Genomic DNA, 12,368 nt, shown 5'->3' with positions numbered 1-12,368 from the left:
CAAAGGTACAGGGACCCCATTAATGTTTGATTTAAACTTGGAATGACCTCTCTGCTGGAAAATCTCCTCAAAATATTTGAATCTTCTGACAGTTATTAGCATTAATTTTGTGGAACTTTGAATAGGGAGAAAAAGAAATTGTGCAGTTTTGTTTAATTAAATGGATTGATTATAAGGTAACTGTTTTTTTTTATCATATTAACAACCAAAAAAGATCATGACTTATCATTTTATTTTTTTATTTTACACATATTAGGCTCTTTGTCTTTGTTTAAAGTTTGACTAAGAGATAAGCTTTATGCATGTACTGTCAAGTATGTTTCATTTTTTTCCCAAAAGAAATGACAAATACTCAGTCAAGGAATGTACTAAGTTTGAAAAGTATCATTCAATTTGTACAATGAAGTTTAAGATGTATAAAGAAATGTTATACACATTTTTTTCCAGACAAAACCCCCCATAACGATGACAATGTACTCGGACAAGATTCTAAGACCTATTTGGTAAATATTTGAATATTACAATAACTTAAAATGAAGACTGACCTCATAGTATTATCATATTTTATTAGCTATAATACTTATTTTAAAGTCCTAAGTGCTAAAAAGGGTGAGATAAACAATATTAAATGACAGTCAAGAAAAGATGTAGAAGATGTATATGATCTAAAGGGTGTGTGTATTTTTAAGAAAAATCGTTGACAAAGCCTTAGTTCATGTTCATGTTGTTGGTTGCATGATTTTGAAAAAATAGAGATATTCAAGTGAATCTTGGTGTACACATGTTTCCAAAGACATTTGTAGAACAAATTGTAGAACAAATAACATTCTGCTGCGAGGCAAACCCTGTTATATTGAACATATTTATTAAAATGTTCCCTTTTTCAGAAACAAATATGAATAGAGGACTTCTTAGTAGAAGAAGTATAGCCAAACTTGCAGAAAACAACAACCGGATGTGCATCACTAAAGAAAAGAAACAGGTTATTGACATTTCGATATTCAAAATACCAAAAACGGTAGTTAAATTAACTTTTTACCTGTATTGTCATTGCTAATACAACAGTGGAGTGCTCTTGTAAAACATATTTGCAATGATTCAATGTATAAGTCTGGATTATATATTTTGTTATGGTATAACATTTTGTTGTAATACTTGGTATTAATCTGGCTAGGCCCAAAGCTGAAAAAACATATTTAAGAGTATGTTAAAAAACTAAAACCATGACAAAGTTGCTCCTCAATCGAAAAAAAAGTGTAAATCCGTACAAAGTCATAAAGAATGAAAAACACTGAAGAAAAACTTTTAGACATTGAAATTTACTCCATGCGCGACAACCTGATAATCTTTGGCGTTCCAGGGGCAGTTTCCGGTTAAAAAGAAGACTGCATGAAGACCTACATGACGTCATCAACAGCGTCATGGATATATATGGGACTCAAGCTCGATGCGGTATATCGCCCGGCTCGGCGTTGTCAAGTTTCACTACGGTCAGGATCGGGAGAGAATACGCACGGCATCATTTGAGCCGTCCACCATACAACGCCTTAGAGATAAGAACATTTGGATCGCGGCACATCTAACGAAGGACGTTCGCGACACCCACAAGCCATTGTATGACGCCATGATTCTAGCAAAGGACGTCGTAAAAGAGGTGAAGTTCGCTGGAAAATGCTCGAACATCAACGTGATCCAATACACACACCCGGCCGCTGGAGGCCATAAGGACGTCAGGAGGAATGCCTAATTAATAAAGCATCTTAGACCATTCATGGACATAGACGCAAAATGGTAGTACTACATGCTGATTTGTTAAACTAAATATAATAGTATGACATTATTTTTCAAAGGGAAACCTGGACTCCTTCCAATAACAATCTTAACTAACCATAACGAACTATAATTGTGATCATATTTACGGACGGAAAACACCAAAACGCACTCGACGATGTAGTGGTGGCATTTATTTATATAAAAACGCTGTTTTAAAGGACTATATAACAATTGTTAGCAAGAGCGACAACGGAATTAGTTTGGTAAAGACAGAACTTTCTATATTCTAACATAACAAAAATGTGGTTATATATGTCATTCATATCGGCCTCCGAAAAGTACAAACTCTTTTTTCTAACAGTTAAAATTATTTTGATTTCCTTGAAACGATATAATTAGATATTGTTAAATGGCAAATATTTAGATGAAAACCTGCCTTTTAATACTCAATATAATGAAAATGTCTTACGTCGGTTAAGAAAAGATAAAGTACTGGACTCTGGAAGGCGAGATTTCCTTAATTTATGACAGGCTTCGGATTTTATTATAGCTAACGGCAGGTTAGACAACGATGAAAATGCGGGCGAGTTCACTTACTGCTCCAGTATTGGGTGTAATTCCAGTAGGTTATATTATTCTTAACCAAGAAATTTTAAATTTCATAGATAGTTTTACTATAAACGAATTTATCGAATTATTTTATCATGCTTGTATTTCGTTCTCATTTTGTTTAAATACAGGTTAAAATGCCAGTGAATATTTAAATCAAACGCACCCCCCCCCCCCCCCCCCAATAAAAAATAATGTAAAATTAGTTTTGACAATGCAAAGGTCCCATTATTTTAAGGTCAACTAATGAATAATAGTGCCGTATTATTACAATTCTTCGCATCGTTGGGCACAGAGTCAATTGATACTGAGGTACAATAATTTACAAATCTTTTGTTTATTACAGCTTGTACTATATTTGGTAAGACCGTGGGAAATTCTAAAAACAGTAAACATAAACAAACAAATAAGAAGTGGTTTAAGAAGGACTGCTATGGTGACAAAATGGGGTTCAAACGCAAGCGACATATAACAGGAATAAAACAGATGATAATGGAAATAACTTTGTTTTTGCCCGGTCTAAATATGGTATCACTCAAAAGAAAGCTAACACCGTAGAGAAGAAGGAATCAGAGTAAATGACCGAGCTCTTACAAATCTCAGTAAGTTTTGGAGATCAGAAAGGGAAAAAATAATAATACGGACCTCCGAATTTTTCTTTAGTATAAGATGATTTATATAATTATTTCAGTGATTTGGCCGAGTAAACCGCATCAAATCAAGATGAGCCTTACATTACAATCGTAAACGATAAACACACTAATGATAATTTACTTGACGTAGAAAAATGTGTAACAGAAATGAGAAAGGTTGTATTGTATCAAAATAAAATTGAATGTCCTGGCATTGATCAGCTACCAGCAGAAATATATAAAGTCTGAATATACATGATATTACCTTTCCTAAAAATATACTATAATCGCAAATATCTTAACCATGAGTATCCTAAGTCTTGGAAAAAGGCATACTCGCATAAGTTTTTAAAAAAGGTGATATAAACGATGCTTAAACATATAGAGGAATCACTTTAATAAACATCATAGCCAACTTACTCACAAATTCCCCTTAATAGATAAACCAACTATAGTATGTACCACGTTTGCGTTGTGTACCTTTTTCAAAATATTTACCCTATGTTTACATTTAAAAATATTAACTTACTATAACACTGTCTAACATTCTCCCTAACTAAAATAATTCAGTTTCAACTATTTTTCATTTTTAGAAACATTGACCTTGACCGCAGGGACCCCAAAGTAATTCACTGAAAGTTCTCCACAAACACTTCCTAAATACTAAGTTAAGTGAGGAGATGTCAACCCTAACTAAATGTATTCAGTTGCAACCGTTTTTTCTATTTTTGCTAACAGTAACCTTGACCTTAGGGGCCCTAAATGCTATTACATAAAGGTCTCCATTAACTTATCCAATATACCGAGATTGGTCAAGATATGTCAACCATAACTAAAGTAAGTATGTTTCATAGGTAAGTTTGACACCGCCTTCCCGCCCGAACAATGACGTATAACATTCTATTAACTAGGTTTCACTATGTGAAAACCTGGCTAAAATCAATAGTGTCATTTGATGACATTCACTATGTGTTTTTACCTATAGTCCTAATGACCTAAGGTTACCATTATATATGTGTCTCCCACCAATTATGGTAAAACACACTGTTGTGTAGTGGTCCAAATCCTTGTAACCCTTGAATTGTCCTCATATCAATGTGGATATGTCAAAAAATACCTGGCCAAGTCTTTTTTTTAAACACCGCCTTGCTCCCAAGTAAGAAAATAATAATAAACCTTTTATATACTGCAGTGATAAGCCTCATATGTTCATATTAGTTCCTTCTTTGCCTTTAAAACCTTAATTCAAGATGAGTTTTCCGATTAATCAATTGATAGGCTTGGAATGGGTATATTTATTGTATACAGATCATATGCGATTTAAACCAACTATTGACTTATTTTTGCAATTCAGTTCTTTAAAAGGAAAATAAATATCGGCTGTGTTTTTGTTCTGCTTTACGAGCGTAACAAGGAGAATACTTCGGATTTCAACGTCAAGTCCAATAGACTTCTTATTTCATTGTGTTGTGTTTTGTCCAAAAATAAATCAACTAATTTGATTGCTTAACAATATATGTCAATGTATTCAAAGGGTACGTTTGATTTAAATAGAAAATCTCGTCTGCTATTTCTGATATTTTGCTCTTGAGTTCTGACTGAATAAATAGTTGTAACATGATACAAGAATATAATTAAACGTGTTCATGTATTCAAACAGACATAAATGAATGTTCTACGGTCTATAGAAACAGCATCCGGATTAAGTTTGCAAATCCGGAATTTTTGCAAACTTATTTTTTTTATTTTTCACCCAATGTTTCTTATTTTTGTATTTTTAAAATGTGTTAGGTAATACTAATAAGAGATATTTTTTGTTTCCTGAAATTTAATTTAGAAATATGTTTTTTTGGCATTTAAAGTCAACTTTTCCAATGGGAGTCCCATTGGAAAATGGCCTTCCCATTGGAAAAATGGTTTTTCCAATTGGAAAATCAGCCCAACATTTTTTGTTGGAAAATTCTCCCACATTTTCAAAAAAGGAATTAGTGATTAATAACAATCATTATCATTAATGGTTATAATGTTATCTAGAAAAAGTGCGTTTATAGTACTTTTTATCATTTTTTGTAAAAAAAAATCCCGTCGACCATTTTTGCCAATTGGATATTTCCCACAATTCAATATGGGAAAAGTCAGGAAATTGGAAAACTCCAATTGGAACATTGTCCCATTGGAATCTTCCAATTGGTAACATTGGCAATGGGCTTAATCCAATTGGAGGTTCTGGCAATAAATTTTAATGGGAAAATATTTCAACTTTCCTAAATCTCTTAAAAGAACACCTATTTATTTATTTAGGAATATATTTGAAGTTTTGTTTTATTGTTTACCTGTGTCCTGACATTGTATCCATCCAATTCCAAGCTAATACTTCTGTGATGATATCTTAGCGATAAGATTTAAGCATCTTTTAATGAATTTGAATGCAATAAATCATATCAAAAATTACCTGAAGTATTCTTACTCAACCAGTGACACAAATTCCATTTTTTAAATATCTTTACACTAGTTTCATCTCCTCAGACGCCATTTTTAATCGATTAAGTTGTGGTTACAAACGACTAAGAACTTATTCATTTTTTCAAAGCTATACTCACTTTTACGCTTGAAAATGTTATTTCGGTTGTCAGCACCTTTACACAGAAAATGTACCATTTTCTTGATTTTTAATGAAGATGTAATTAATTGATGGAAATCCATATGAAATGTTTTACCTAAGATAATAGTTTATTTCATACACACTGTTCTGCAGGGGAGCAGGACCTTTCAACCCCAAGAGGCTTTTTAACCCTTCTAAAAAAGAACACTTTTCAGTTTTCAACCCTTAGACTTTTAAACCCCTATTTCAAAGACTTTTCAACCCCTACCTGTTTGGACTTTTTAACTCCTATAACAAAGACTTTTCAACCCCTAGTTGAATTATTTTAATAACCATATTAAAGACTTTTTAACTCCTAAACCAAAGACTTTCCAACCCCTATTATTTGGTTTTGAGCTGGTCCAAGCTAAACACCATTAAAAATGCTGCAAGGCATTTTAGAATGTTAATATGCATCATGTGCCAATGCCTTCCTCAAACAGTAATACTAGTATATGTTTTAGAAAAAAATATCGAACTGTACAAACATGTAAGGCTGGTGAATTTTGCATTACAAAATAAACGCTATTGGTAATTAATGCCATGTTGTCACTTTACTACATACCCGGTAGTAGTATATAAGCCAGTCATCCTACAAGATAGCAGTGAAGCAAAAATACACATATGATGATTACTTGTAAATCATCTTGTATATGTGGAAAAAATGAACTTGTTATCTAGCTGATTGTGAAAACACTTTGTCATTCTTAAAGGGACTCGTACCTCATTGGCACCAAATAATCATTTTCCAGGTAATGTGTCTGAAATAATTAGTTAACTCTTTGATACTGAAATTGCAGAACAAAATACAATGAAAGTATGAAAATAAAGTCTTGTTTTAATCAGGGGTGAACTTACGCTTTTTACGTCATGGACAAATAAATAGCATAACCACTCAGCAAAAGGGACTCATACATAATTTATGGATATTTTGATCATGCATACCTTGGAAGCAACACCTTTTATTTCGTATTTAAAACAAATTTGCTAAAGAACCACATTTTACAAACTACGAGCTATAACTTTTACAATAAACTCATACCTGGTTGAGCATTTTTGATGTAGAAATGAGGCACCCAAAATGCCAACAAGTACATATGCATGCATAAATATTGAAGCAATGGTTAACATCGTCGCTTAAGTATATCCCTCACGCATCAAAATTAATTTTGCAATTGCACTAGTGGCCAGAAGGAGGGGGGGGGGGGGTGACCCCCCCCCCCCAACCACAACGTACCGATGTCGTCCAAGTTAACTTTTCGTTTCGAGGCAGGGGATACAGGGTAATCCAGAAGAACTGGAAAAAAGGTTGTGAAATTGCGTAAATTTGTTTATTTTTTGTTTAGTGACACTGTTATTCAAAATCAATACATACACATATATAACAAACATCAATTGTGACTGATAAACCTTTAACTACATACTAAATAATGCATTTATTGAAAATATTTATTACTGATAACAAGATTGTAACCGTGTTTTTAATAGCAGAAAGCGCAAAAAATATTAAATGATTGGTAAATGCTAAAAGATTTATTGTGGTCTACTATAGTCTCATAAGGTAGAAATACCGTGTGTAATGCTCATTTCTTTCAAATTTAACTCGATATCCTTCATAAGAACCATTGTTTTTGACATTTATTCATTCTTTTAGGAATATTGAAACAACATTATTAATTGTGGTAAACCTTATCTGGCAGTATATAAGAGTGCATCTTTGACTTTATTACTCGAGTGAATGCACCTTCAAACCGGTTTAACACCAACATGTCACAGTAATCAATAACCGTAAACACTAATGATCATAACATTATTTGCTCAAAGATCATAATGTTTATAAACTGTTGTCTGCAGCTTGAACTCTTAGAAAGGAGGTTAAAAACGACGTTCATGGCTGCTTACAGTGTTGACAATGTTGCGGAAAATCAACTCCAACATTCAGGCATATGAAGATTTCAATACTTTGATTCAAGCATGCTTGCTTTTGCCAATGTTTTAGCCAACCATATGGTGATTTCACTGAAAGATTAGTTCTGGGCGATGAAAAATAGCCTCTACAGTACAGTGGTTGAAGAATGTCAAGCTCAATGTTTGAGCTCACCATTTATAATTATTTTGTTGTGACAGACTGTCATTGAGTGATGTTAAAAAAGACTAATGCTTTAGATAACCATATACGTTTTAACAGCATTTAAAAACCCAAATTTATGATAACTGCCACTTGGAAGAAAATTATTATCACTTAATTGTGATGAGAGTGGGTTTGTTTGCTTGTCTGTATGGGAAGTGTTTTAAAGTACTATGGGAAGGATCTATGCATTATTTGATCAGTCATTTGTAACCACGGTCCCCCCAGGTCTGGGGATAGTCGGGAAATTGGCCATGTTTTAACTTTTAAGGTAGCTCCGCAGTGCCAAGTGAATGTGTTATGCACCAGTCAGTTGTATCCACAGCCCCACCAGGTCAGGTGGTATACTGGAAATGGGTCGTGTTTTTACTTCTATGTGGCCCCGCAGTGCCGGAGGAATGCAGTGGTTTTGTCTGCGCCATAAAAGGTGGAATTTGGCCTATCCTAGGGTCCCAGGGGTGCGGGGCGTGGGCATTTGGCGGGGATTTCACTGAAGTTAATGATAAAGATAGTTTATATTGAAAGCAACACTATATAATCAACATGTTTATACAAAATATGTATATACATCGAAAAAACTTACTCCCGTAAGAATATAAAGGTAAAGGATTTTGTTGGTTAAAAGTTTTAAATAAACAAATGTAAATGTTACAGATGGGGTCAAGTGCAAACATGCTGATTGATTTTAATTTTATTATTAGTCCTCAAATATCGGCAAATGGTAAATGCAGTGCCAGGGTGAATGCCGTGGTTTTGTATTCGCGCTAAACATAGTGGCGAATGGGCCTTTAACCTAGTGTCCCCAGGGTTCAGGGCATTTGGCGGGGATTTTACATCAGTTCATCCCCACAGGGCGGGAATTTGCACCCAGGGTTGGCTGGACCGAAAGTCAGTCCCCACTATTCCCCGGACCTGGGGGGCGGCGTGGTTACAATTGACTGATGCATAACATACACTGGGAGTGTGAAGAAACACCTAAAGGAGAATGTCAGGACACTTTGTCTGCCAGGCATAAGTGTGGCCAACTAAAGTTTTTTCTAAACAGCAGAAACATTCGAAACCACCTTCTAAGGGCTAGAAAGAACATGGACCAGTCGCCTAATGATCTGGAGAATGTAGAAACATATGCTAGAAAGAAACTGGAAATGAAATTTGTCAAACAAAGGACAATATATCAATAATAACAAATTTACAAAGCAAATGATAGAATGGAAGGTATAAATAAAAGGTTACAGCTTTGACAGGAATTTTATGTTGATGTCGGTAGTAATCATGTTGGCAGTGAAAATTAGTTTTCCTACCAATTATGTAATGTACTATCTGCATTGATGATTCACCAGACAAGAAACTGTGAAGCTCGATGAAGTGGATGAAGAGGAAAATAACAACAAAGGAATGGAATTAAAGAATATAATTCAAATAGAAGTATTCACACTAGCTTCGTTGTTCAGATGTCCTTGCTACCTTACATGTATGGTATCGTAATCAGACTACTGAGAAATAGCAGCCATCATTTCATTTCACATACATGATACATATTTCTCTTGAATTGTTATGTTTTTGTTTAATAAAGTTAAAATTTCAGAAGCATCAGAAATTCATGTTTCTGATACAAACATAGCAAATGAAGTATCTGCTACATAAGTATGGAAATAAGGTGACCCGGATGGACATTTAACTTGACTATAAAAAAATCTCTAGTTTAAATCCAGATTCTGTTAATATTTCCATTGTCTTTATTTTTCAGAGGTTTTAATCCATACTGACATAGCAATTCAAATTAAAAAGATAAATGTTATAATTGATACTTTTATTGGAACATATTTTTACATATATATGCATATATATATAAATCATTCTTCAGGTTTATTGATTTTCTTTAGGAATTAAATCATGCAGAAAGAGTCTTTTTTATTTCAAAGTATTTCACACAAATAATCAAGTGTTTCTAATGTTCTTTCAGGAGGAGCTATAGCCATGCCCTGGAAGTCCTGATGCTTTCTGGTATCCTGAAACACAAACAAAAGAAGATATAAAGAAAAATACTACAAATTTCCATTAGTTTGGCAGTTTTGGTCCATTCATGTATACTTAAGTATATACTGTCCATTTTGGTTGTTTTTGCATTGCGACATGTAAAATAAAATCTCAATGAGATTTATGTCTAATTTGTTGATGAAAATGTTCTTGAAAAGCACTGTAATTTCTCTATCAAAAAACATTTTTGCTAATTTTTGTTCAAAACTAAATTTTTAATATATATATGCCAATCATGATGTACAATACCTGACTGAAACTATTTTCTGTAATTCAGAAAGTCAACGTCTGCAACTTGCCAATGGCAATGTGCTCTTATCTGACAATATCATCCGTGAGTTGGAACACACATTCTGTAAATATAGAGCAGAACATGACTTGCATGTGGCTATATTTCATGCTTGGAAGATAACAACTTTTGTAACTGATCACTTCAAGGTTATTATGCTCATTTATTTTTTGACTGACACTCTTTAAAATGCAAACATTTCTTTCACAAATACATGGATGAATAGTATAAACCTTTGGCCATACTGTAGACGAATGAGCCATTACAGAATGCGATAAGGGCCCTGAATGATTACACATTAATGACTAAGGAAGCACTCAAAAGACATGTCAAAAGTCAAATGAAATGTCAATAATTATTAAAGCTAGTAATATTAATTTTGATAATAGAATCTTTATGGAACATAAATAAAGAAAAAGTTAATGATGCATTAAGGTATTATCAAACAATCAGGTCTTTTTAAAAAGCCAATTGCAATGCTTTAAGGATGAGAGCCATGGTTGCTATAGAAACATGAGAATAGTTAAAGTATTAATCTTCAAAAATTGTAACAATTATCTCCAACGCCCAAAGTTGCACAATGTCACTTGCACATCTGCACACTATTTTTTCAAACAGCAACCTAGCAGCCATTTAACATACCTGAGTAAACTAGTTTCTGCACTGCTGAGTCTCCAACTATTTCCCAATACTCAGAACATGACATTGTTGGTGACATCATGAAGTATGATATTGTATAACATCTAGCCATTTCTCATTACTAGGAACTGTACAATCTGTAATAAAATCAAGTAAATCAAATATTGCACTTAAATATATCACCATTCAGAACATAAAAGTAAGAAAAATACAGAAAAATAGTATTATTGACCGGCTAATGATCATCACTCAGAACGTAAAATTCATAAATAACAAAAAAACATTATTAATGACTGTCTTTTGTTTATAACTCAGAAAGTTAAAGTAAAAAACGACAAAAACTAGTAATATTGACTGGCTAATGATCATCACTCAGAACGTAAAAGTCAAAAACGACAAAAAATAGTAATATCGACTGGCTAATGATCATCACTCAGAACGTAAAAGTCAAAAACGACAAAATATAGTAATATCGACTGGCTAATGATCATCACTCAGAACGTAAAAGTCAAAAATGACAAAAAATAGTAATATCGACTGGCCAATGATCATCACTCAGAACGTAAAAGTCAAAAACGACAAAAAATAGTAATATTGACCAGCTATTGATCATCACTCAGAACGTAAAAGAAGGAAACGACAGAAAAATAGTAATATCGACTGGCTATTGATCATCACTCAGAATGTAAAAGAAGGAAACGACAGAAAAATAGTAATATTAACCAGCTATTGATTATCATTCAGAATGTTTAAGTCAAAAACGACAAAAAAATAGTAATATTAACTGGCTAATGATCATCACTCAGAACGAGAAAGTCAAAAACGACAAAAAATAGTAATATTAACCGGCTATTGATCATCACTCAGAATGTAAAAGTCAAAAACAACAAAAAATAGTAATATCGACCGACTATTGATCATCACTCAGAACGTAAAAGAAGGAAACGACAGAAAAATAGTAATATCGACTGGCTATTGATCATCACTCAGAACGTAAAAGAAGGAAACGACAGAAAAATAGTAATATCGACTGGCTATTGATCATCACTCAGAACGTAAAAGAAGGAAACGACAGAAAAATAGTAATATCGACTGCTATTGATCATCACTCAGAACGTAAAAGAAGGAAACGACAGAAAAATAGTAATATTAACTAGCTATTGATCATCACTCAGAACGTAAAAGAAGGAAACGACAGAAAAATAGTAATATTAACTGGCTATTGATCATCACTTAGAACGTAAAAGTAGGAAAAGACAGAAAAATAGTGATATCCACTATCCACTCAGAACGTAAAAGTCACTAACGACAAAAAAATACAATTATTGACTAGCGATTGATCATCACTTAGACTGTAGACAAAAAATAGTATAACAGGTGGTAAATTGACTTTTGATCATCACTCAGAACTAGAAAGTAGCTACAGTATTTAATTTAAAAGTCTAGTAATTTCCAATACTTGGTAACCTTGCTGACAAGTTAAAAAACAAAATATGTAATCCAGTTACTCAGTATCTTATTTGTTAAACTTACCTGGTACATAAAAGATTTTCTTGCACATCCAAGGAATGAAAAGAAACATTTTTCGTAGATTTATGGTGGCAGACAACAATTTTCATT

The 12,368-nt window shown here is 33.2% G+C and overlaps 1 protein-coding gene across 3 annotated transcripts in view; it reads right to left on the bottom strand.

The window, feature by feature from the left end:
• Nucleotides 1–12,368, bottom strand: part of LOC128224849 (uncharacterized) — a 112,078-nt gene that overhangs the window by 68,727 nt on the left and 30,983 nt on the right. The gene's annotated exons all lie outside the window — the stretch shown is intronic.

The sequence above is a fragment of the Mya arenaria genome, chromosome 17 (assembly GCF_026914265.1).
Source record: "Mya arenaria isolate MELC-2E11 chromosome 17, ASM2691426v1".
Classification (NCBI taxonomy): Eukaryota; Metazoa; Mollusca; class Bivalvia; order Myida; family Myidae; genus Mya; species Mya arenaria.
The sequence above is the reverse complement of the archived record's forward strand: the minus strand, read 5'-3'. Positions and strand labels throughout refer to the sequence as shown.